Consider the following 27183-nt stretch of genomic DNA (forward strand, 5'->3'; position numbering starts at 1 on the left):
GTGGAATTCCCAAAGTGAGAATTCGGCCAGGGCGCCATGGTGAGGCTTCCCAAAAGAGCCATGGGATTTTTTAACGGCCCCTCAGTCTTATGGCTCTCCTGGATGTTAGTTTTAATGGGCATGTTTCCCTCTGGTGCCTGCATTTCCTCTCAGAATGGCATAGCCACTAGAGCGCTGCGAGCCAGATGGTATGACAAGAACCTTGGAAATACCCTACAATGGGTAGATCGGGAGATAGCTACCTAACGTCAGCTGAACAGACAAGTTGCAGAGTCTCTTAGTCTTTGCTTCAGAACAGACCCCAGCCGTGGTCTGTGCTGTCAGCAAAACCTAGGTAGTGTTTCTAGCATGCCTGAGTCAGGGGGTTTCCTGACAAAACACGGCCAGTTCATCTAGAAAAGATTGCCATGAGCCCCTCTAAACAAATCCTGCTGAGTCTTCGGGGCTGGCTCCAGCTCCCATGCTCTCGCTAATCAGCTCGGAGGAATAACTGGGTTCTTCATCCACCCATCTAGGGTTTGGCAAGACATCTACCGCTATGGTAGCTTCAGCCCCAGTACAGCAAAGCTTTGAAGCACATAGTGAACTTTAAATATGAGAATCAGTCCACTGCAGTCAATGGACTTACACCTGTGCATAGAGTTAAGTGCTTTGCTGAATCAGGAAAGTGATCCAGCACTGTGACAATCAACAACATTTCAGGGTGTGCGGGGGAACGATTGGGCTCAGACACAGCATCCCAGAAATGGAAAATCCTCAGCAAAATACGGGGAACAATCGTTTTGCAATTTCTTTTGGGCAAAAATCAGTTTGCTTCACAACCAGAGCAAATTCTGATGGTTTCATTTTTCAAGGCCTGAGGCTCCAAATTGTGGAAGCATCCATCGCTGCTGGGTCTGATGAATAACTCTGAATCCCTGCAAGGGGCTCCACGTTAAATCAGTGGCGCTCCTCAAGGGGTTTGCCTCTGGGGAGTTGAATCCTGGAGCAGCCTATGTTTACGCAGGCCGCAGCAGCTACTCTCAGAGCATGGGTCAACTGCCGTGAGCTGGCAGGGGCTAACAATAGCAGGGTAGCCTGTCGGGCTTGGGCTAAAACCCAGCGAGGGGGGAGAGTCTGGGAGCCTGGGCCCCAGCCCAAGCAGGAACATCTCCCCTGCTTTTCTACTCCTGCGGCATGAGCCCAAGTCCGCTCACCCGTGCCCTGAGACTCATTGCCGCGCAGGTGGTTTTGCTGGGTAGAGTTACACCTACGTTTGTCTCATACGGGGTTCTGAGCATGGCAACAAAGAAACCCTCCGAACAGTTCTCCCAGGGATGCAAAGGGTTCCAGGCTAGGAGAAATGCAAGATTTCAAAAAGCATTTTGCTTCACTTTTGCTCTTTTAGGAAAGCCGGTCGAACTGCTGGCTGGGTTCATTTTATCCTGCCCCCACCTATTGCTGACTTCTCAGGAGAGAAAGTTCTTTACGAGGCAGAATGAGGGCATGGTAGTGCCATCATCCAGGCACAGTGCCCCAGGACCTCTTCAAAGACCCAATCAAGATTCTCATCCACGTGGCTTTCTCCAGGCTCCAGTAGTGAACTATCTTCCCAGGTCCCTCCCCAGCCTCCGCACCCCATCTCTGAGCAGCTCACATATCAGGAGTGGTAGCAACAGTCTCTCCGGTGCGGTATGTTAACTCCACTCCAGCTCGATGCCTATTGATCCAGAGCCAGGCAAAACAAAGACTCCGTAATGCTTCCTTTCAGTTGTGCGATACTGACACAAATTGACCCCCGGGAGCCTGGCAGCGGGCGGCTGATGCGCAGAGGCCTACGATTAGATCGCATCTCCTAAGGGGCGGTTCCCAAGCCCTGCTCGGAAGGGTTTAGCCCTAACTGCAGTACAGCAGGGGGTCGGCGAATGGAGGGGGAAGAAAAAATAATAATACAACCAATGAGTGCAGAAGTCATAAACGCCGCGTGAAAATCGACGGGCTGGTTTATCGGCACTGGCCGCCGCGTAGAGAAGAGAAATGTATCGATCAGGCTCGGCTCAAGCCAGTCGCCTCGCAGCTGTGTTCCAGGGAAGTTTTAATCCATAAATAACATTAGCTGGAACAACTGCCGTTTAAAAGCTATGGCGGTGCAAACAGAGCTTCCCAATAGCGCAAGGTGCTGTCTGCAGGCCAAAGACTCCACGGCCAGGTTCTGAATGACAGCCCCGTGGTTAGAGCCCCTCCCATGCCAAACTCCCCCTCCCCCAGCACAAAGGGGGCTGGGAAGGCAGAGGGGGAGCTGAGGATTGAGGAGTTCTATTCTCTCCCACCCCCCAACGTGCCCTAGGCTGGGGTGGGGGGGGGGGGCTTGGCTCTGCCAGCTTGACTCTCTCGGAGAGCTCCAGCCCCTGGGCACAAAGGGGCCAGCACCAGGGCGAGAACCGGCCCCAGCATGTGGCTAAAGAGATGGGGCTGGCCCCGTTGCACTCCCAGAGTGTTTGGGCAGAGCCCGGTGAGATGGCCGGGGGGAGCGGGGATCAATGCACTCTGCATCATTCCTTAGTGCTGCCCCCCAGCCGGGCAGAGGACTGGGCGGGGCCCCAAGCTCGCTGATCACGCCCCTTTAGGACTGTGGAGTGCAGTCAGCCACCTTGTCAGCACACAGAGGAGTCCAGGGCCCAGGCCTGTAACCACGTTCCCTGGCTCCGGTGCATATTGCTGGGACCATTCACTGCAGTGCTAGCAAGTGAGCAGAATATCTGCCAGCGTCTGCGTCGTGGAATCTGCAGAGACAGGCGCCACCACCGCTGCTGCTTACTTCTGAGTGACACGCTGCAGCTCAGCTGGGCGTCCTGGTGGCGTGTGGTCGCCCCGGGGCTTGCAGCCACAACATGCTCCTCCAGCAGCCCCGTGGTCAAGTTCCATCAAGACGCGATTTGAGCAACACCAGCCAGGCAGCTGAGGAAGATAGGTGCCCGAATCCCATTGGCGCTGGGCACCAAACTCCCTTCGGCCCCATTGCACATCCCGCCAGAGATAAATACCCTGCAGCCTGTCGCGTGAAATGAGACTTAAAATGACATTGTGCATGGCGCTTAACAACTACGCACCTACAGTTCATATTCAAACGTTGTCTTTGCTTGTGGTTTCACTGTCAGGGATTAATTCCACACATGCTCCCCATCCCTCCCATGCACAATGGTATTTCCTGGGGGCGGGAGGATCGATAGCACAGAGCAGAATGAAGACATATCTCCAGGTATTATGGCAACACAGTCACTTTGGAGGATCTGGGCTCCTCTGGGAGCGCCGAACGAACCCCTACCCGTCTCAAGATACTCAGAAGGCATCAGGCACAGTATGAATGGAGCCTTTGAGTACGCCAGTGAAGTCACAGCAGTCGGCTAAGCTGGAGCGAGAGATGGAACAGAAATTCCACCAGCTGGGTGCCACCAAAATACCCAGGGAGAATTGGGTTACTTGGATCCATGTGGTTTCCCAATTAATGAGGACCATGTGCTTTGCTCTAGGGACGAGCAAACCCTGATGAGATTTTGATCCTGGTTGTGTGTTCCCTGCGTCCAGTTAGCTCAATACTGACCCTGACCTCCATGCCAGGGTTTCTTCCTTCCTGGCTGTATGCTGGGCTCACCCCAGCTCCAGCCTCCTCGTGAACCTGGGATTCACATTCGGGGAGATGAGCCACCTTGGCCCCCTGGCTTCTGCTTCTGAATTGATTCTCAGGAGGGGAAGAATTCCACACGGCCAAGCAGTCGGGAGTAAATGGAATTCACACACTTCTCCTTTGGGGAATATGGCATTTGGTAGTGTAGTTTCCCCACTTCTTTGGTTACCTCTGCAGCTGAGGGATACATTGTCATTTCGGTGGTTCCCAATTCCACCCCACCCCAGTATCCCGGGGGTAGTCGTAGCCAGGGGAGTCAGGGGCATGGACCCAGATCCTCAATGGATCTTTGATGATCCCGGTTGTAGATCTTTTCTGCTCCTCTTGGGAGAGTAGAACAAACCCTTCTCCACAGGCTCAGCCAAAGAGACGTTAAATGCCTGCGGCTTCCCAAGCAGTGGCACCGGCAATCCATGCCTGCCAAAAACTGCTGCATTTGAGATGGGATCGCAGCTCTTACCCCAGAGACCGTTTGAAACACTGGATGCTCCGACAGCTCACGCAGCTGCAAGTGGGAAGGTGATAACCAATTTGTGGGCATGTAGCTTGTAGACAACAACTGTCAGGGTTCCTTCCCCGCTCTGAACTCTGGGATACAGATGTGGAGACCCACATGAAAGACCCCCTAAGATTATATTCCACCAGCTTAGGTTAAAAACTTCCCCAAGGCACAAATTCTTCCTTGCCTTTGGACAGTATGCTGCCACCACCGAGTGAGTTAGGCAAAGATTCAGGAAAAGGACCACTCGGAGTTCCTGTTTCCCCAAAATATCCCCCCAAGCCCCTTCACCCCCTTCCCTGGGGAGGCTTGAGAATAATCTACCAACCGAATAGGTAACCAAGGTGAGCACAGACCAGACCCTTGGGTTTTAGAGACACTAAAAACCAACCAGATTCTTAAAAAAAACAGAACTTTATTATAAAAGAAAAAAATAAAAGAAGCACCTCTGTAAAATCAGGATGGAAAGTAATTTTGCAGGGTAATAAGATTCAAAACACAGAGGATTCCCCTCTAGGCAAAACTTTAAAGTTACAAAAAACAGGAATAAACTTCCCTCTTAGCATAGGGGCAATTCACAAGCTAAAACAAAAGATAACCTAACGCATTTCCTTCCTATTACTTACATTTTGTAATCTTAGATGCTTAGTTCAGGTCTGGCTTTGGGAGATGTATTTTCCCTGCCCTGATTCCTCGCTGATCCGGAGAAAACAATACAAAGAGACAAAACAAAAACCTTCCCCCCCCCCCCGATTTGAAAGTATCTTCTCCCCTCATTGGTCCTTTTGGTCAGGTGCCAACCAGGTTATTTGAGCTTTTTAACCCTTTACAGGTAAAGGAGGGATTTTATGCTACCCTTACCTGTATGTTTATGACAGCAACCGAATACCAAATTAAAAAATGATGAGCCAGAACCCAAAATCATAAGACTGGCTTAAAAAGCACAAGATTTTTTTTTAAAACTAATTACTTTTGGTTTCTTTTCCTTTGCATTCTGGTTGCTGAGCCTTTCGAGTCACACTTGGGGTTCCTGCATTTTCTGTGCTTAAATGAAGGCTAGAAACCCACTATTGTTAAACAAATGGAAGCTGAGCTTCTCACTTACGCAAATACCCCCAGAAGTTGAGGCTTTAAGAAAAACACCAGAATTCACAAGACTGGTAATCAAATCACAAGAACTGGCAATGGTGAGATTAGTTTAGTCCCAACATGTGATTTACCTTTTACATGGTTAGATCAGGGAAAACTACCTAGGGATCCTTTATCAAGCAAACAAAACACCCATAGAAAGTTTTCAAATAATAAATCCCACTTCAAGATTTCCCTCCTTCTTATCACCCATCAAGTAACTTTCCTGCCAGCTGTGTTACCTTTCAGGGAGCCTGCATAGCCCATTAATAAATCTTCTAGATAAAAGATGGGCTGAGCCACACGCGCTAGCCAATTTCATGCACAGTTAATTTGGGAGATAATTCATGCTTTGGCTTCTTGACTGCTAGCAATGAGCGGAAGCTAGTGACATGCTTATTTATATGTTGATTTCTTTGTATCAGACACAGCTACTACAATGATCAGTAAAACAGGGAAATCTATGGGAAAAAAATCAAGACAATGATATTTAAAAATGCAAATCAATGGGCAAGTTCTTGTTGGGTTAGTGTCCGGGTAGCATGAAGATCATTTGTAAACCACTAGGCCACCCTACCATGGTCTCCCAGTGAGAAAATGATAACCTGCTAACAGAAATGTTTTACCTAGAGAATTACATAGATAATTATTTCCCTGCTAATGAATTCTATTGGATAGTTCCAAAAACATACGCAAAGAAGGAGATTGAGTTCTATTGGGTTTTAGATAAATTCCTGTAGAAGCCTATCGATTCTGCCACTGTTCATGCCTATATTATTTTGCATAAGGGGAGGACTTGTATTTACTGACCAAAGACTATGACTGTCACCTTGGGAGTGAGACATGCTGGGTTCAAATCCTGGATAAGCCTCCACAAAGCTGCAATGGAGCTCTCCTTTTGTGTGTGTGACTCAAACAGAATTTCCAGGCTTGATGCAGAAATTCCTGGTGAGGTTCTCTGGCTTGGGCTCTGTGGGTGAGCAGATCAAACATACAGGATGAGGATGGTCCCTTCTGGTCTGAAAATCTATGACAATCGATATATGAAGATGAACTATGAACTGCCCGGTTTTGCCCAATTTCTTTTTAAAAAGGCCATTGCCTTAGCTCACGTAAATAAGCAAAGCTCCTGCCGAAATCCAGGGACTGACACCGATTTACTCCCACTGAGGATCTGGCTCAAATTATTCAAACAAATCAACCTTTAAAAAAATATCCAGTTCCAAGAGAGGTCTAACCAAGAACCTTGCCTCTTACCAGCCCCATGCTTTGGAGGCGTTTGGCTCAGGAGTCAGCACATATTTCACGTCCCTTGCCTCAGTTACCCCATCAAATGGAGGCAATGATATGTCTGTCCCTCACGAGGCTATGGCGAGGCTAAAGCTATTAATATTTCAGAGTGAGGGCCCTAAACAGATCTGAGGATCTGGGTCTAAAATACTTTGTTGATTAGACCTACACAGCAAAGACATTTGGAGAAACCTCCAGCCAGGTGTTTCATCTGCATAATCTGGTGAGTGTGGAATTGATAGGGAGATGGGATGCCATGGCACCCACTGACATGATCAGTTAGATGCTTATCAGAACCATGGAAAGTTCACATCTCGTTAATTATCCCACACCTTGGACAGCGCACTTACAAATCATGAGCTAAAATATGTTGAAATCATCAGGTGTTAAGGTGAGAGTTTTGCCTGAGAAAGGCCCTCAGGATCTGATTTTTCCATGATCAGTAATTAATTAACTAGCTGTCACAACAAGCCCCTGTAAGATAGGTAAATATTATTAGTCTCATTATTCACATGGGGAAACTGAGGCACAGAGAGGCGACGTGATCTGCTCATAGTCACACAGCAAGTCAGCGGCAGAGCTGGGAATAGAACTCAGGAGTTGTGGCTCAGCTCCCCCTCCACTTTAGCCATTGGACAAACCAGGTTCAAACTCACGCTCTGATTGATGGAGCCCTAGGCGCATCGGACCCCAGCAATGAGTAAGTGTTGAGAGAAGGCAGAATCGGTCAGTGCTACGCTCGGCTGATGCAGCAACTCATGGTGTCAGACGCCATCAGGTGGTTGAGGGACATCTACATAGAACGCATCACTGGACATCGGCAATGCCCGGAGAGATGAGCTGGAGTGCCGCTGAGGAGCCCACTCGGGAAAGTAACTGAAATACTTCCCGGATGGATTGTATTTTCTAACGGACAACTGACCCTAAATGCTCAATTACTGAGGGACAATCTTCACGCATTCCATATTTGCTTCCCACAACTCTCTGTCTAGCTGTGGACCTGAATGATTGGATGCTAACATCTAAATTGTATTGATACATTTTTAAATCTTATATGGGTTATTGCTGATTCTGTATTATATATATTGTATTACTTTTAAACCAACCTTTGTACTTTTGAATAATTTAAGCATTGTACCCAGATGTCCAGACTCTCTTTTCTTAACCTATGTATTAGATCATTTGAACATTCGCTTGAATAGAGTTTGTATACCCGATGAGAGGGTACCACGAGCTGAGGTCGCTGGCTTGAGGGCCACTGCAGGTCTAGCAAGTGCCGCAATGCTGAATGGTTGCCATGTAGCAAGGTATTAGCTGTGGGATCCTCATGATTTAAAGGGATGAATACATCACAGCCCATAAGCGCACCACACTGCATCTGTTTACTAACATGAGCGTCACAGAGAGGCTCCCACAGGAAAAATAAATGGCAAAGATTTAATTTCTCATGGAAGATTGGAACAGCTATTGACCTGCCTAGCAGGAGCAGTGACCCCAGCAACGGCTATTTCCTAGCTGTACAAATTAATTAGCAGAGATCCGCCGGGCAGGGCTGGTTTCCTTATGAATTATCCCAGAAAGGTGTGGGGCAGGGAAGAGGATTAGTTACAGAGCTCTGTGTTCAACGGAGCAACTCCTGCTCCTGGGGCTATAGCACAAGGCTGGTTCCAGAAACGAGACGAGTGGGTTGCAATGTGTAGTTAGATCTGCTCTTTAGATGTCTAACTCTTGATGTCACTGCTTGGCAGCTGGAGAAGGTGACCTCACAGTAGGTCTTCCTCCCTCTGCTTTGACCTCCCTGGTGCTCTTAAAAGGGAAAAGCCAGGAACTGAAGCTGTGGCAATGACCATTGTGTTTTTTAAAAGCCCCCGCAAGTTATTTAAGGCCAACGGCTGTACCATGTTCAGCTTCCATTGGGAAGACTTTCTATCTTACAGCTCTAGAAAACAGCAGCCAGCCAGCTCCTTTCCCAGTAATTGGGAGTCTGTTCACAGACACCTACAGGAGCAATATATATTTTTATATAAAAAGAAAAAGTCAATAGGCAGCTGCCTGAAAAGACACTAAGCTATTTACAGGTCTCGTCAGCGAAAGCTCAAGCCAGACCCAGCTGTACACTGATTCGCAAAGCCCGAGTAATTGAGCTGCACTGTCGGGCAGTAGAACCGCCTCTGATGATACCACATGCTGCAGAGAGAGCTGGTTTTCCAACAGATCATCAGACAGCTCTCCCCCCAGCCCCCATAGCAGGGCTTTTCTAATCTATCAAGTGGCTCATCTGCATAATCTTGTTAGTATCAGCTTGGTAGGGAGATGAGAGACCAGGCACATCCACCAAAGTTATCCCTTTCTCCTTAGATAGACAGAGAGATAGATTCCCTGATGTGTCTTGCTTTCGCTAGCCAGAAGAGCATCAGGTGAACGTGAGAGTAAGAGCATCCCTGCAAAAACAGGTGTATTACATGCAGATAACTATCTGGGTGTAGAATGCTAGTGGAGACAAGACTCACATCGTTTTCAGCCTGGATGTGTCCAGGTGATGTTAACCCTATATCCCCACTGGGTCTTGGCTAGCTACATCCAGGTAACAACGCTGTCCCCTTGTTTCTATTAGGATTTTACACCTTGTTAACTGTCTGGATGTAAAAACACACCTTTTTGCAGTGAGAAGGGTGGCTGCCGGGCTGGTGTTTTTACCTTGTTTGCTGGAACTAGTTGCACTGGGAGAGTTCTTCTGTGTGAACTCTTTAGAGATGGAGATTGTGAAACAATGAAAACATGAAGTGGCAGAGAAAGGTCAAGCAGAAAACTGCAGCCAGTGCAACTTGGGGGCTCCCGGTGAAGCTGGAAACCTCTGCAATTATCAATTCTAGCGGTTTGTTATTTATTTAGGAACCTGCAGGCATTCAAATACAGAAGCCCTGGAATGAAATCAAACCAACCAGCCAGGTAAAGGAAGGCCCCGATCCTGCAATCAGGTCCTTGCAGCCAGACCCCTGCAGTCCCTATGGAACCCAGGAATGTGCAGGATAAAGCTGATTGCAGGATGGGGGTCTAAGTTCTGGCTCCTGCTCCCATTGAAATCAATTGCAAAACTCCCATTCATCTGACTGGTGCAGGCCCTAAATGAAAGAATGTCCAGTCCCCTTTGGCCACCCCCTTTGCCCCAAGTCCTCCTTGAAAGGGAGACAAGGCGATTTAGGAGAGCTAATAACAAGTACTTGTTTATTCAAGGATTGTTCTGAAATTTCAGCCCTGAAAGGAGCTGCTAATTGACTGTATCTTACAACTGTAGCTTTGCCCAAGGGCCCTGTGGTAGGTGCCTATCATACAAAGAAATAGCACTGAAGGGAGGGAGGGTGTTTTGCCTTTACTCCGTAACTTGCTGAAATGATGATTAGGACATGAGTTGTGTGTGCCCATTCCTAACCACCCTGCTGCCCGTAGCCTGGCATTTCTGTTTGGAGCAAAGAGCCAAGTCTCTTCAAGCCTAATTGTTGCAGAAGGTTGTTAATTAGAGCTGGGGTGGAATGTAGTTATAGAGTAATTGGGCTTGTCTACATGTGGAGTTATTCAGGGGTAATTTAATCCACAGCAACAAGACATTCTTGTTCTGGAATGAGTGTCCATACATGGAGTTAGCTTTAGTGGGCTTTAAATTCACATCCTACCCTAATCCAAATTAAACATCCAGTGTAGACAAGCCCAATGGTCTTAACCCTGCAATCAGATACATTAATGTGGCCACCTGATTCCGAGTGGAACCCCAAGCGGTTCTGACTGCAGCATCAGAGCCTAGATTAAGAAGCAACTTGGCAATGGTCTGGGGATAAACTACTGCAGGTGAGCAGCTCAGTAGGGTGTTACCTGGGTAGCTGGTGAGCATAAATAGGGAGTGCAGTGGCTGAGCATGGGGGATTTGGGGCTGAGGAAGGCAAGTGATGGTTTAGGGCTCTGTGTTGCAGCTTGCTATAAAGGGAAATCTGTTCTGTAAGCACAGAGCAAACTTGCTTTGATCACTAAGGTTCTGCGATGTTCTGGGGGAATAAAGTGCTTTGCATGCCTGTTTTCAGGTGTTCTGTTAGAAGCTCCCCCATCAAGACAGTTTGGATTGTAACACAGAGAGGCTCACAACAACAACAACAACATTTAGCACTTGGTGCTTTTCATCTGCAGGGAGCTTCACGCATTTAAACTAATTAATCAAAGTGTCACAGGCAGTGCAGAATCTTCCCAAGGCTCCTTTCTGGTGGGGAGATAAACAATCTTATTTGGTAGGTCTGGGTAGAGTCAGCAGGGAGGAAAATCAGGTTTATGCTGCTGCTCTGACAATACAGAAAACATGGGACTTAAGCCCTGTTGCAGTGGGTGGTGAAATGCCTAGGGGCTTGAATGGCAAAGGAGCAGGCCTGTGGCAATATGTTTTTGAAGTGTCAATTGGTAGCATAACCTCAAGAAATAAAGGGACAGTCTAAGGTTGAATCCAGCCCATCATTTAGGCTGTATGAAAACAAGCTTTAAAAACCTAAGACTCATGGGAAATAGTTCCATGCACACTTAAGAAAAAAGTCTATTATAATAATAGCAGCTATTTTCTAAAGCCAAGAGTTGTCTAGCTGCAGTGAAAGGTGCCCTGTCTGTGAAACTGACCAGAAACAGGAGGCTAGTACAGTATGGATGAGGACTCCAGATTCTATTCCCTACCCCGCCACAGACTCCTTGTGTGACCTGACCAAGTCACTTAGTCTTTCTTTGTGCCTCAGTTCCGCATCTATTCCTCCTTCCCCCTCCATCTTACTGCACAGCAGTTTGATGGCTTGGATCCTATGACAGTCCCTGAATTATCATTGCTTATGATGTGTTTAATTTCCCTCACCTCTCCCTATATAGTCCCATATTGCACCTCTGGTGAAAACATAATGTTGCTATTCGTGGCATAGAGGGAGTCAAAAGCAAAGGTTCGGCCCCGTGTGGGCTGGAGGGTTAGACAGAGAAAAGGGATGGTGCTGATTAAGGCTCTCATCTAGGACTCAGGTCTCCTAGCAAGGAGCATGGGGCTGCCCGAGCCCATCAGATTGCAGGACTGGCGCCTCCTTCTTCATTCCCCAGATACTAATTCTAGACTCAGTCGTGCAGGGGTGTGGGAGCCTCTGGCAAGGCTCCTGAGCATGTTGCTTTGTTACCAGCGGCTACGGTGGAGTAGGCGGAGGGCAGCAGGCCGCTGGGCCGGTGAGAAGCCTGTGTTCTACATACGCACCATTAGCAGCTGTCTGGGGGAGAGGCTGTCTCATGGGAATTGGTGGGATGTTCCCATCCCATCTCTGTGGCTGGTCCTCGTGCCAGGCCCCTGCCTGTTCTCACTTTCTCCGAGTAGCAGTTTCTTTCTCACATGCTTTGGTCAAGCAGAAATCCCGGGTGGCAGCAGGTCTTAGCCTTTGCATTCCCTGGGTGGCATTTAGACAAGTCGACACTTCCTCTGTCCTCATCATGCCCTCTTCCTTCTCCCCGTCAGTCTGTCCAGGCCTGGGAGTTAGCTCTCGTTGCTAAGCAGCGCGCTCACGTTTGTTCGTGCCGCGGCGAGGTGCTGGGCCTTAGAGCCTGGTGCTGTCATGGGATTGGGACAAGATCACGCTCTGCTTTCCCCACCTCTATCCAGCCCCAGCTTTGTGTATTGCAGTGTGCTGAGGCGAGACCTGCCATTCCGTCACCTCTGCACCTGGGCCGCAGCCTGACTTAATGGACCTTTTGACTATCGGGCTGGGACCAGGGGGCTTTTCGCAACAAGGGAGGACAGGCTTTGCCATCGTGTTGTGGGCTCTTTAAAAGAAATCAGCGTAAAATAGCTGCGCCTGCTAAATGGGAGAGGACAGGAAGGGGGACATCGCAAACTGCATGCGAAAGGGACTAGCAGGCTTCTGAGAGGCTTTGCACATGTCGGGGAACGAAAGGCAAACAGGAAAGAGGTTTAAGCCGTGTCTGAAATTAGTTCTTGATTAGGGCTGTTTTTTAGACTTACAAGGCTGGAGGTTTTAAAGCACTGGCCTTGGATCAAGACACGTGCTCTGATGCAAATCCATTCGGGATTCCGCAGTGAATAGTGTTTAGTGTTTCAATCCGTACTGTGGAAAGCACAGAGCCAGCTGACGCTCATCAGATCCTTTTCCTTCCAAGCCAGGTGCTCGCCCCATCCCGCTTCTCACATTATGCTTGGGCGCAGTGGGCCATCTGGACTGGGGAGAGGCCGGAGCTGCCACTGTCACAGCATGGGGAGCTGGGCTGCAGAGGGGTGGATTCCCTCACAAGTCCGTGGTTGGCAACATGTGGAAGCTTCCACTGGGATTGTTCTCCTTGTTGCATACAGATGATCAGGCGCGTTTGCACGTGCACACAGGCCTCAGGAGCAGAGCAGGAACTGCCATCGTGCATTAGGAATCTTCTGGCCCGGGGATGTATCTTGAGGCACTACAGTTTGTTCCACACATTGTGCACAGATTCTCCCACCTCTCATGTTTCCGTGACCTCTTGCCTAGCGCCCCACTGCAGATCTCGCCCCTTTCCCAGTCAAGCGAGAGCACGGCTTGTGCTCAGCACCTATTTGTGCTTACAGCGGGCAGGTTTCCTGTTCCCTGACTCACCCCAAGTTGTGTGTTTTTGGAGGTCATTTTACAACCACCACGTTGGTCCCCGCTTTGCTGCTCACCCGTCTTAGACAATGAAACAGGCCGATGGAGGGGGTCACCCGTGTTTCTTGGCAGTTTTGATTTCCATATCTGATCCATTAGTCTGACTCTGCAGCGTTCGGCCAGGAATTTCCCCACCAAAGCACCGATCTCCACAGTTTACGCTAAAGGGGCAACCCCATTAGCAGACTGCAGTAGCAGGTTACGCTAGCTGCAGACAGCCACTGGTGGGTGGGAGGGATGTATTTTACAAGCACATTGCAAAAAAATGTTTAAATCAAAAGTTCCAGCCCTGCTGGAGCCACTCCTGAGGTATCTTCCTCCCACTCGCAGGCTGTTAACACAGAAAGGTGGCTGCTGTTGGTTTTTAAAGGACTGACACTGTTTTCTCAACAAGCCTCTCTCTGTTCAGGGCCAAGCAGAGACAGGCCGACAGGGGAGCAAGAGAAGCAGGTGTCAGGACTGCCCTGAGGATGCTTTGGACAACCAAGGGAGAAGTTAAACCACGGATGGGCCGATTGTGCCCGGTGGGGGAAAAAAGCACCAAAGGGAAAGGATATTTGGGAAAAATCTCCCTCCCGTTGGGTTACTCACAGCACCTTTCATTGGGGCATGTAAGCTGGGGCTGTAGTGTGGTGCACTGGACAGGGAGGACCTGCTTTCTCTCCCCAGCTCTGCCCCTACCTGTTGTGTGACCTTGGGCAGGTCACTTCACCCCCAGTGCCTGTTTCCCCTTCCACACTTTGTCTGAGTAGATTCATAGATTCTAGGACTGGAAGGGACGTTGAGAGGTCATCGAGTCCAGTCCCCTGCCCTCACAGCAGGACCAAATACTGTCTAGACCATCCTGGATAGACATTTATCTAACCTACTCTTAAATAGCTCCAGAGATGGAGATTCCACAACCCCCCTAGGCAATTTATTCCAGTGTTTAACCACCCTGACAGTTACGAACTTTTTCCTAATGTCCAGCCTAAACCTCCCATGCTGCAGTTTAAGCCCATTGCTTCTTGTTCTAGCCTTAGAGGCTAAGGTGACCAAGTTTTCTCCCTCCTCCTTATGACACTTTTAGATACCTGAAAACTGCTATCATGTCCCCTCTCAGTCTTCTCTTTTCCAAACTAAACAAACCCAATTCTTTCAGCCTTCCTTCATAGGTCATGTTCTCTACACCTTTAATCATTCTTGTTGCTCTTCTCTGGACCCTCTCCAATTTCTCCATATCTTTCTTGAAATGCGGTGCCCAGAGCTGGACACAATACTGCAGTTGAGGCCTAACCAGTGCAGAGTAGAGCGGAAGAATGATTATTAAGGTAGATTATTAGGGGCAGAGACTCTCTTGCACTATGTGTTCATACAGCGCCCAGCACAACGTGGGCCTGATCTCAGCTGAGGTTCCAGGCGCTATTAATAATATCTAACTATTCAAGGCTTTTCTAAGGCACTCGTCAGTGCAGAATCCAAGCTCTTAGCCTGCAATGTTATTTTGAAGATGCTGAGAAGCCCTTGTAAACAACGAAGAGAGAATAGAATAAATACATAAAACCGTATACAGTGATTGACATGAAAAAAATCCCACTCCAGGAGTTTTTGCCAAAATCAAATATCTGTGATGAAAGTAAATAAAACTGCCTCTTACACTTGAAATATAAAGTGAAAAGTTTGTTACTAATAGGAAAGCTGCATCTGTAGATAAAGCCTTTTATCTGATGCGAGCACCTGGCATTGATACACAGGGGCACGCTGAGTCCTAGGAATTCTGGAAATCATAATCAGCTAAGAAGGAGATAGACGGCAATCTCAATAAAATACCACTTCAGGTAAGGGAGAGGCACTCCAGATCAGCACCCTGTTTATCCGGCATCAGGGAAACATCTCAGCCCCATGCTGATAAGTGAAAACAGGGACCATCTTCTTCTGCAGCAAGCAAGCGAGCTTGCTGGGTAACACCCTAATCTCTGCATTCACACCCCTCAATGCACTTTCAAACAGCATCATGTGGCAGTCTGGGAGGGAGAGAGGCTAGCGCTGCTCAGCTCTTCAGCTCTGCTGGCTAGGGCTGAACATTCAGAGGTGAGAGTTAAGGAGAGAAGGTGTTTTTCCTTTGGCTGGGGTTAGGGGGGAGGGGAAGGGGAGGCGAGACCAGAAGGGTAATCTGACCTATTCTTGTGTGGTGTTGTCAACCTAAACAGCACAAGCATGGGAACCAGGAAATGAAACTGACAATATATTTAGAGACATATATCTATAAACAGAGAGAGAGAGAGAGAGAGAGCAGGTTACCAAACAAGCTGGAGAGAAGGAAACAGGACTGTGAAAAGCTGCTACCTTGTCTGCAAGGCAGCTTTCATGAAATACAAGACAGGATGGATGAGCCACCTGGAGTTGGCGGGCGGAGGGGAGAGTCAAGCCTCTCAGATTATTTTAGGTGGGTTGCAAAACTCGTTCAGGTACATAACCCTTAAACCCAGGGTTGGTTTCCAAGGATGTTTCAATGTTTTTTTTAAAAATCGATCTCGCTAAAGGCAGCCTGTTCTATGTATCTGGGGTAGGCCCAACCCCCCACAGCGGGGCTGGTCCAAGCGAGTGCCATACTTAGGGGATACCGAGACACGTTACCTTTGATGCTTGCGCTCTCCCTGCCCCAGACACCTTTCCTTGCAGTCTCCTTCTGCGTTGGTTTTTCATTGGGTCCCACTCTTTTTTCCGGTCCTCCTTAGCACAGGTCATGAACCCAATAACATTGATTTTGCATTTTCAACCCCATGGATGCTTAAATGGGCTTGAAATTAGCCACAGGACTTCTCCCTTGAGTACTCTCAAACCTGGGCTGCTGCTCAGCCAGTGCTGAGTACTGGATATTCGTTATCACTGCTGATCTGTTTGCATCAGTCCTACAATAGCTACAATTGCTCCTGGCATCTTTCCAGTACACACAGATCAAGGTGCAGTGCCAATCCCTGAAAATGAACCCAAGTAAGCAGAAAAAAATCTGCTTAAATGTGAGCCAGAAGCTCAATCAACACAGAATGCCCATCCAGCCTAGAGCTGATGGTTGCCAGGACATAGTGAAAGCATGAGATCTTTATTCGTGTTACTCTCAGGCATTTAAGAATGGGAGGGTCAGGGGGATTTGTATTGAAAATCAAATTTGGTCAGCCTGAACCAAGAAGGAGGATAATGAATATTGTACCAGACAGGACTATCAAGCAAATTAATAGGAGATAAGCTACTGCCACCTGTTGGACACTTTTCCCAATAACACTGATGGGCTGAAAGCATTTTTATTAAGGCGAGGACGGGAGATTTTTAAAAGGGGTTTTTTAGAAGAAGAGCAGCTTCCCCTAAACCTTCTTCTCTCCATGCAGCTGGCAATGCAAAGGCCTGATTTTTGACACCAGGCTCCCATTTAGTGGGCAGACCTACAGGCTGAGCCCAGAAATGAGGCTGAGGGCTCATCTCAGCACTGGCATCTTCTGTTACTAGCACTCACTGTGAAACGGAGCTGCGGAACCTCGCTCTGGGTGGGACTGGAGGCTGAAGAGAATGTGATTCCCTTTAAAACCGTGCTGCAGTGGCAATCTTCACAGCACATTTTCCTTCCAACCTTGGTGTGTTTACAGAACGATTCCTCCAGGAGAGGCAGGAAACTCCAAGGGATGTTTCCATTGCTTCTGCCTCTACTATGCTGTTCTGGGGAGAAACAGAAGGTCAGATAACAGAACATTACAGGATAGTTCACCAACACTTAACTCTCTAATAAAGAACCCCAAATTCACTAACCTTCCCCTCAAAAGAGCAGTTAGGTTATTATCTAAAGCGGTGGTACCCAGACCTCAGTAGTACAGGAGCCAAATTAGTGCTCAGACTTACCCAAAAGAGCGGCGGTAGCTTCCTGATTGGTTAATAGCTGTAGTAGCAAGTGCTGCAAAGAGCCGCAGGAGATACATTAAAGCCGCAGTCTGAGTATCACTGATCTAAAGCGAGATCCAGGTATTCGACTTCTACCATTGGCTGAGGCCTGGACGTTATATTGTGTTTGATGCATTGTGATGCCTCCAGAAGCAAACGGGAGTGCAATGTGATTTATTTTCAACAGCGACACCCTTTGTTAATCCCCTCCCTGTACAAAGTAAGGCACAATTTACAGAGACCTCTTCATTGTTGGGGTTAGTCAGCTGCAAACTGGAACCTAGTCATGTCTTGCCATGTAGTAATGTGCACACAGAGGGTACACGTCTGTGATTACAACAGGAGCGCTTGCATATTGGAATCCTGGCAGATCCAGGAGGCTCCACTCAGCAATCAGCTTTGTAGGAATAATATCCCTTAGCTTGACATTTCAAGTGAACCCTAGTCAGTTTCGTCTTCCCCTTTTGGTCGCTATTTCATATCAAGCCCAAATCATTGCAGCAACCCAGAGTCATTGGCACATGATAGCTTTTTGGCAATAGGATTTTCCTGTTCCCCCTCCACTCTGTTGCTTTTTGGCAACAGGATTTTCCTGTTCCCCCTCCACTCTGCTACGGGGTGTCAGAACCCTGTTGGGAGTTGCAGGTTAATTACAGTTGATTGATGGGGCAGGTGGGTTCATTCAACTCCATCCTGAATATAAGACAAATGGGCATCACCCTTACCAGAGAGGGAGTTTGGGGTCTGAGCCAGCCCTTTCTCCCTCTGGGACTGCTGTGTTATTTTGGACTGACCATTTGATTAGTAAATTGGCTTTTTAGCTCTCTGAATAGCATGCTGGGTAGGTGCTAGCAGTAGGGTAGGGACTCTACCACCTAACAGGTGGTCTCGTGACTTTTTGGCCCCAGCCTAGATCCTAGCAGAAAGAGTTGAGGCAAATGACTAATGTCCTGACCAGCCAATCAGCTAGGACATTCTAAAAGCAGCACAAGATGACACACAGGATCACTGGCCAATCAGAACCAGTGACACCCCAACACCCCAAAGCACTCTTGACCTTTGGGGGGATCGGCTTATGTGGCCTGCATCTTGCAGGAGGTCAGACTAGATGATCATAATGGTCCCTTCTGATCTTGAATTCTATGATTCTATGATTCTATGAAGGTCATATGAGTTCAGGGAACTATTGACCGCTGAGCACAGTTGCGCAAACAGCCTGCGTTCATGTGCAGAACCTGATTTTTATGCTTATTGTACATCCTGGGCTGTTCAAAAGGTCATGGACGAAATCTCTCCATTCAGGAAACATTGGGCTGTTAACATTAATAACCGATCATGGAATCTGTTAGTGTAATTTATATACTTTTTTCTGTCTCCTGAAACCTCCGTTAGTTAAATGCCCTAAGGAATAAGCTGCTCAGAGGCTCTGTGAGGCTGTGCGTACATTTTGTCATCCATTGGTTGTGTTTTGTTTTGAAACACCTTCTTGTTCTTCCATCGCAGGGGAAAAAATGTGTGTTTTGGACAGCTGGAAGAAGTCTTTGTTTGCCCACTTTCTCCTGTACATAATATTTAATTAAATGCTAAAAGGTTTGCTTCTGGAATCCTATTAGCTGAACATGAATAGAGGTCGAAAGCGTCTTTAAATCATGCATCAAGAACAGAAGGTTTTTATAGCTGGTAGGAGAAATAGTTTCTCAGCCTAGCACTGTAAATGTCAATCACAAATATGCATGTCATGTCAGAATTGATGGCCACCTTGTAAAGCTGGAAAAGAAATGAATAATTAGCAGGAGCAAAATATTCACCCAGTGCACGTTGGCACGTGGCAGTTTCAAGGGGATGATGAGAAAACAGGTTACGCCAAACCCCTGACTTTCTGGTGGTAGGCAAGCTGCCTCCAAGAAAGTCTTTGAGCACATGCTTAAGTCCATCCCTGTTCAGGAAAGTCAGTCAGGCTTCAATAGGTCTGCAAAGTTAAGCACACGCCTAAACACTTTCCTGTGTGGAGACCAGAAATGGGTCTAAGCAGCAATGTCGGGATCCAGATCCATATTTCCTGAAAGGTGGGATGGTGCCAGGCTCCAGGGATGAGTGCAGGCCTACAGTTAGCCGAGATGTGCCAAAACACCAAATAAATAGAAGGCAATAAGTTACCCAGACGGCTTGGTACCAGCCTTGCTCTGGCTCAGGTTGGGGGTTGAAGCTCTTTTGGATTAACACAGGATTTGCGGGCTCCCCAATTCCTTTTTCGATTTTAATTCTTTGTAAAGGTGTGAGAAAACATCGGGTGTTTAACATAACACTGTGGGATTGCCAAGGTGTCTGGGCGCAGTCCCCTCTGTCTCCTGCTTGTGTCCATTGGGAGACATCCTCTCCACTCCTGTGTCTTTGGGCTTGATCTTCACCCACTGAAGGCAATAGCAGAGCTTCCATTGTCTTCAGTGCAGGGTAGGTTCTGGACCTCTGCAGGTGGTAGGAGGGGCAGCTGGGGTGGAGAAATCTACTCTCCAACCCTACTCTCTGGAATATCAGACCATCTGTACTGATTGTATGGAGCACACTGAATCCATGTAAAAGTGGATATGGGGCCTCTCCTCTGATCCCGCCCCATGACCGACTTCAGTGGCGGCTTCCCACATTGGTCTACATGAAGCCAACAAGGAGGCCCTTTGTGTGATGTGTAGGGGCCGGGGGTGGAAGGTCCCTGAGGGGGACCTTCATGCAGTTCTTCTGCTGGGCTGCACAGCCGTGCACTGATCTTACGACCAGTGGGTGAATTGCAATCTGCATGAGTGTTTGGTCTTTTCTTGGCGTTAGATGCAGTCCACCTCTCGGCAGCAACGCACCAGCGTGGTTGTGAGCCCCTACCATGGTTTCCGTTAGGCTGGTGTTTGTTTTATAATTTGACCTTCCCTGAGGAGAAGTTAATGTGGGGAGAATCCTCACTAATTTTCACAGTTGGCTTTTTCAGCCCCATCTATCATTACTGCAAACAGCTTTGCCATAATTCTGGCTTGGTACATAACCTTGTCTTAAATCATCATGATAATGACAGCTTTGGAAACCTAATATTTGATTTTGTCTTTGTAGCTGTTTGCCTATTTAATATAAAAAGTCTGTTTTACATACAAATACGGCATATCTGTATGAGCGAAAGCTCCATGCGGAGAGAAGGAAGCTTGGAGGTTTCCAGTAGGCTGTTGTTTTATAATGCTCTAATGGATGTTTCTATTTCTAAAACACAAACGAGTCATTAAAAATTAAGGGCCAGATCCTCAGCAGCTATAAATCAACATAGTCCCCTTGACTTCAACAGACACAGGCCAATTTACACCGGCTGAGGATCCAATCCTGAGTTTGCCAATCCACATCATGGCAATATCTTACTAAATAATCATTTTAGGAGTATTTTTTGCAGTAAAATTGCTTGAATATTGTTGCGACCTTGAGTAGAGCTGGGAGGATATTGCATAAAGACTATCTGAATATTTATTGGAATGTTTAAATGCATATGCCTGTGCTAAATGCCGATATTCTAGCAAGTGAGTTTGCTTGAACTGAATGTTCACCAAGCGCCCAATCCAAAGCCTAATTAAGTTCATGGGAGTCTCTTTATTCACTTCTTTGGGCTTTGGAGTGGCCCCCAAAACAGCACGTTTTAAGTGAATGTTGGAGAATATTACCAATAAGTAAAATGCAGATAGTCACAGTTCAGGGCAACTGCACCCGTATTCCCCTCTCTATGGTCCAAGCAGGGCACCCACTCTAGGCTCCTGGTTCCTCAGCCATAACCTTTCTTGGGTGGAAACCTATGTCTCACTCCCGCCTGACTGGGGTATTTCCAGACTGCCTACCTCCCATAAGAACACAAGAACAGCCATACTGTGTCACACCAAAGGTCCATCTAGCCCCGTATCCTGTCTTCTGACAGTGGCCAATGCCAGGTGCCCCAGAGGGAATGAACAGAACAGGTTATCATCAAGTGATCCATCCCCTGTCGCCCATTGCCAGCTTCTGGCAAACAGAGGCTAGGGACACCATTCCTGCCCATCCTGGCTAATAGCCATTGATGGACCTATCAACCATGAATTTATCTAGTTCTTTTTTGAACCCTGTTATCGTCTTGGCCTTCACAACATTCTCTGGCAAGGAGTTCCATAGGATGACTGTGCGTTAGATGAAAAAATACTTCCTTTTGTTTGTTTTAAACCTGCTGCCTATTAATTTCATTTGGTGGCCCCTAGTTCTTGTGTTATGAGAAGCAGTAAATAACACTTCCTTATTTACTTTCTCCACACCAGTCATGATTTTATAGACCTCTATCATATCCCCCCTTAGTTGTCTCTTTTCCAAGCTGAAAAGTCCCAGTCTTATTAATCTCACCTCATATGGCAGCCGTTCCATACCCCTGATCATTTTTGTTGCCCCTTTCTGAATCTTTTCCAGTTGAGATGGGGCAACCAGATTGAATGGGACTTTTTTCTTTTGACTATTTCTCATCAGATCTTACCTGTATTTTATCATCTTCCATCCTCTCCTCCTTACTAGGACATAGAGAATCTCCATTAATAGATCGTCCCCTAAGGGATGTCACTGTCCGAACCATGTGCTTCTCCGCACCTGTTGGCTTCCCCCAGCCTTTAGTTTAAAAACTGCTCTGCGACCTTTTTTAATTGTAAGTGCCAGCAATCTGGTTCCATTTTGGTTTAGGTGGAGCCCATCCTTCCTGTATAGGCTCCCGCTTTCCCAAAAGTTTCCTCAGTTCCTAATAAATCTAAACCCCATTTCAGAGAATGCTACCACGGCGGTCCTGGACTTCAATCTCTTACCTAGCAGCCTACATATGGCCTCCAGGACCTCTCTCCTATCCCTCCGTATGTCATTGGTACCTACATGTACCAGGACCACCAGCTCCTCCCCAGCACTACACAGAAGTCTATCTAGATGTCTTGAGAGATCTGCAACCTTCACATCAGGCAGGCAAGTCACCATGCAGTTCTCTTGGTCATTGCAAACCCAGCTATCTATGTTTCTAATGATCGAATCGCCCATTACTAATATCCGTCTCTTCCTAATAACTGGAGTTCCCTCCCCGAGAGAGGTGTCCTCAGTGCGAGAGGATGCCACAACATCACCTGGATCCCAGCTATGGGATCGTTTCCCTCTGCTCCAGTTGGATGTTCTCCTTCCCTGGGACTTTCATCCTCCTCAACAGCACAGAGGCTGTCAGACGGAGGGTGGGACTGTTCTCCTGTGTCCCAGAAAGTCTCATCTATGTACCTCTCTATCTCCCTTAGCTCAGCCACCCTGGCCTCCAAACCTGTACACGGTCTCTGAGGGCCAGGAGCTCCTTGCACCGAGTGCACACATACGTCACCTGCCCCTGGGGGTTAATCAGACATGCTGCCTTGGGTGCAATAAACTGGGTAGTCCCCACTCTGTCGCTGGACTTCTGCCTTTTTACTCCTGCAGCTGGTTCCTTTGGTCTTGTTTTGTTTTTATCAGGGGGTGTTTTGGGCTTTAAGTTTAAGGAAGTTTAAGGAATGGTAAGTGTACGTAGCCCCCCCCATGCTTCCCCTGTGAACTTCCTCGCAAAACTCCCCTGTTAGCCACTCCTGGTTGCTAGCTCCCCTGGTCGCTTAGGAGGGGGCTTTTTAAAGCCCTGGTCTTCCTGATTCGCCCCCGGGTTAATGGTCGATGGGTGTTAAAGGGCTTAGGGATCAAAGCCTCGTTAAGAAGCTCTCAGCCTCTCAGGGCGCTAGGCTCAGCACCCACGCGGTCAGCAGACAGCCCCCAAACTGACAGACCACACGGTATATTTCAGTCCAGCGGCAAGCACACCACAACAAACACAAACACAAACCCTGCCTACACTGTGACCGTCCCAGCCAACCCACTTTACTTTTCTCCTCAGTGATGGTAAACTGTGTAATGGCCACAGTTAAGCTGCCACCCAACTCTTCCTAAGCAAGCACATGTATCCATAGGGTAAAAGCATTACAGAGACAGAGCATTACAGACTCCCATGGGCTTCAGAGAGAGTGTCTTTTTAAAAGGAGCAGGATGCTTTGTTTTGTGTCCACAAGCTGGGGTCTCCTCTCCTTACCAAACTCACCTTGTGAGCACAGCAGGGCTGGAGATAGCCCTGCAAGGGGAACAGGATGGTAGATGGGTCTACCTGAGACCACTGTAGCCCTTTGCTGGGAATGTGTGAGTCACTCCTGCAGGAACTGAACTCCTTGTCACCTCATGGCAGAACACACCCTACTAATCAAAACACAGAGGTGCAACACATATCATTCATAAACCTATTACTGCTCTCTCCCACATTCTCCACGGGGCCAGAAGAGGGAAAGGTCGCCTTTAGCTTTGGGGAATTTCCCCATGACTGAGTGAGAGAAGCACGGGAAATGGACATTTCAGTTTTAGAATCTCGGTGACCAAAAAGCAAGTGAGACTCCGCTGAACCTCTGGCAAGGGACCCTCTCCAACATCATTTGTCACTGCATGTTGCCAAATAATTATGCAATCATAATTGATTAATCTCAGAGCTTTTTTTCCTTTTCTTCAGTGAGATTTGCATCTCGAGACTCTAAAAGGCCTTGCTGATATGGGAATGGTTTTATTCTGTTCTGTGGGTCGTGTTCTGCTTTCATGTACACCGACGGAGCTCACAGATGTTAATTAGAGCTTAGCCTTTCCAAGAAACAAAGGAGAGGCTGCAGGTCGCATTCATCACTGTAACAGCTGCTGCAGAACTACCAGCCCCAGGAAATCAGGATCAACGGGGTGGTCACAGGTTTAGAAGCAGCAAAGGTTTGAGACTGCGTGAGGAGAGAAGAGCATTTTCAGCTTTGATTTGTCTTAGAGATACTACATGGAATAAAGCTGCATCGAGGACCAGGTTGATGTCTTTCTTTTGCCAGTGCTTTTAGATCCGGGTGTTTCCAAGCCGTTCAGTGACTGTGCAGCCATGGGAAGATTAAGAGAGCAAGGCAGAGAGAGACCCCCCTGACAACTGCCAAGCCCAAATCCCTTGTGAGGTATCATATGCCTGCGTGTTATCTTGCTAACCTCAAGATGGCCCTGGGGATTCTTTCCTCTAGACTTCAGACATTAACGGAGCTAGCAGACTAAAAGAAAAAGACTGGGAAAGAGATGCAGCATAATAACCGAGCTGCTGATAACCCCGAGTGGGTCAGCGCACACTGTAGAGAAGAGGGAGCTTTTTTCCTTTCCTTAGTTTGGCTCTGAAGGAAAGGATCCAAGACGCCCATTAGGATGATGAGCACATCCTTAATAACACAATTCCTTCTTGCATATCCGCTGAACTGTGCACAGCTCTCCCATGGAAGCAGAGACACAGGAAAACTGTGTCCATTTTGCTCAGCAGCCTCGAAAACTCCTGGGGATGAGAGAAGCTCTTCTCCCCCACCCCGCACTCCAAACAGACAGCGGGAACGTTTAATTTTTGGCCTTTCTTTTATTTTATTTGATTTTCTTCTCTTCCTGGCTTCATTCCTCCTGCTGCTTCTTCCCCATCACAAATACTTTCCAAGCACATGAGCGTGATGTCAAGGAGCAGAAGTTTGTGACTTTGAGGGAGGAACAGGCAACGTGATCCTATCTAGACGCTCTGGGGCAGGGACTGGCTTTCCTGTTGGTTGTCTGTACAGTTCCCAGTGCAATGGAGCCCTGATCCTCAGTTGTGATTCTGTGGTGAGAATAGGACAGGAGCCCTCGGAAGGATTTGACAATGGGCTACAGAGAGTCACACAGGGCATCACGTTTAGGCATCGCTGGCTCACACGAAGCCTGGCAAGTCTTTACCACCTCATCCCTGTTCAGTGGCCTACGCGAAAGGAATTGGTGATCTCAGCCCAGTTCCCATTGGAGAGAATTGGAACTAATCTGAACCCTTGTTTTAGTCTCACCAGTCTGTGAAGGCCACACAGACCGAACTGCTCTCCCAGCCTTGGTGGTGGTTCTGCCTAGACAGGCTGAGACCCTGTGGCAGGGAGCCCTTCCAAGGAGAACGTGCCTGGGGTGCAGTAATGGTTATCCTAAGCACTGATCCTGGCGGAGGAGCACACAGGGCAGTGGAGAAGTGGGGAGGGCGTTATATGCCTTGGGGATCCTCTAATTCTGGGTCGGCTCTGCACCAGGCCAGTTCCCCAGAGTAACTCGGAGCAGCCTAAAGGCTGCACTGATTGATGCCAGCTGCCAAGAGCCTGTCGCTCTGGCCACGCACCCGTTCTTTGGCCATGGCCCCCTGCACAAAGGAGAAGAGCCATTATGTGGGGTCTACGGCTCAGAGGCTCACCCTGTGCTGGCCGAGACTCCCGACGCTCTTTAAGGTGACATGGGTGCAAAGTGTCCCAGTTGAGGGTGGGGGTGGGGAGAATCTGGGCCTATATCTCAGACTCACGATGCTGCGGAGGGCTTGGGAGATCACTGTGGGGTCTTGATTCGGCTGGGGGAGCAGGGGATTGTGCTGTACATTTCCCGTGAGTGTCTTGAGCCAGGCTGTCACTTCAAGCCCTCTGTTAACGTTCATGCAGGCATTTAACGAACCCCAAACCTTATGAACGAGCTGCCAGCATCCTGTGTCGACAACTCCTTTCTGAACCAGAGGCTCTCCCAAAGGTTCCGCCAGGAGTCAGTGGATTTTTAAGCACAGATGATTAATGGCTGAACAGCTCTGTTTGGATCCCATATGCAAGTCCTGCTCTGCTCTGGAGAACAGCCCGTCTCCAAGTGAGCTGAGCCAATTGCAACAGAAATCAAAGAGAAAGATGCGGCGGCTCAGAGCGAAGAAACTGCTGAGAGCCAGGACTCGACATATCACTCTTCTTGGAGCTAATCTGCTCTCAGGGGAAGCCAGTTGTAAATCCTGCGATCAGAGCTTCCTTTTTGGAAGGAGGGAGTTGAACCTTGAACTTGGTCCAGTTTAGTGGGGAATGTACCTCCTGCTAAAGTGCAGTAGCTAGTGGGAAAATGCTGGTAGCAGCTGTGTCTACACAATGTCCTGCAACCTCTCAAAAGGCATCAGAGTTTTCGGTCTCTGTTAAAGGGGATCCATTCATGTTACGGGCCGACGTATATTGTTTACTAATGATGGCCATTTCCCCCCACCTTTGATAAACCCACCTGCCTGTCACCCAGGTACGCTGGCACTTCTAATGTGCAGCATTTAGGCACCTGTAATGAGAGTTATTACATCATTTTGAAGAGGCCGTTTGATCCCTCTCGTGGCTCTGCTGTTGTTTATTGTCAGAACATAGCAGCTGCCTACCATGCCAGGGCAAATACATTGTCCCCGTAGCCTGGTGTCCGGGTCTGACAGGGCCCGTGGTTGCTAATTTAACAAGAAGGCCCAACTCACCCCTTTGTAGGGTGACCAGATGTCCCAATTTTATAAGGACAGTCACGACTTTTGGGTCTTTTTCTTATATAGGCTCCTATTACCTCCCACTCCTTGTCCTGATTTTTCACATTTGCTGTGTGGTCACCCTGCCCCTCTGCCTCTCACACACACCCCGGACTTAACTCTGCAGTTCTATCCTGGGGAGGGGTGTGTAGAGTTTTCTCCACCTCTCCCCCCAGGATCATCTTCTATCCTGCAATCTGAGGGCTGGTCACCCTTTGAACTTGCAGCTCAGCTGATGTCGCTGTTCTTCCTTAGTTCAGGTGGGAGCTGGCGAGCTCCATAGACATGCCAATAATGTTTAGAAAAGCCTGGCTCCTTTGATAAAGGTACTGCATGGTCATCTCAACCCTTGCCTGTCCCCTCTCCGAGAAATATGATCTCCAGGGTGAAATGCAGCCCCTATGCAAGAGCTCTTCTAGTGCAAAATAGAGCTTGAGTGGTGTGTGGGCCTCATGCCGGTGCTCTGCACTGGGGTGAATTTGCTCAAGAGAGAGCTGAAGCATTGCTCACAAGCCAGTCCATTTCCAGCTTGCCCTGCCCTGAAACCGCTCTCATTCCTTCCACGTTCTGCTGCCTG

This window comes from Mauremys mutica, chromosome 16, assembly GCF_020497125.1.
Source record: "Mauremys mutica isolate MM-2020 ecotype Southern chromosome 16, ASM2049712v1, whole genome shotgun sequence".
In the NCBI taxonomy this organism is placed as follows: domain Eukaryota; kingdom Metazoa; phylum Chordata; order Testudines; family Geoemydidae; genus Mauremys; species Mauremys mutica.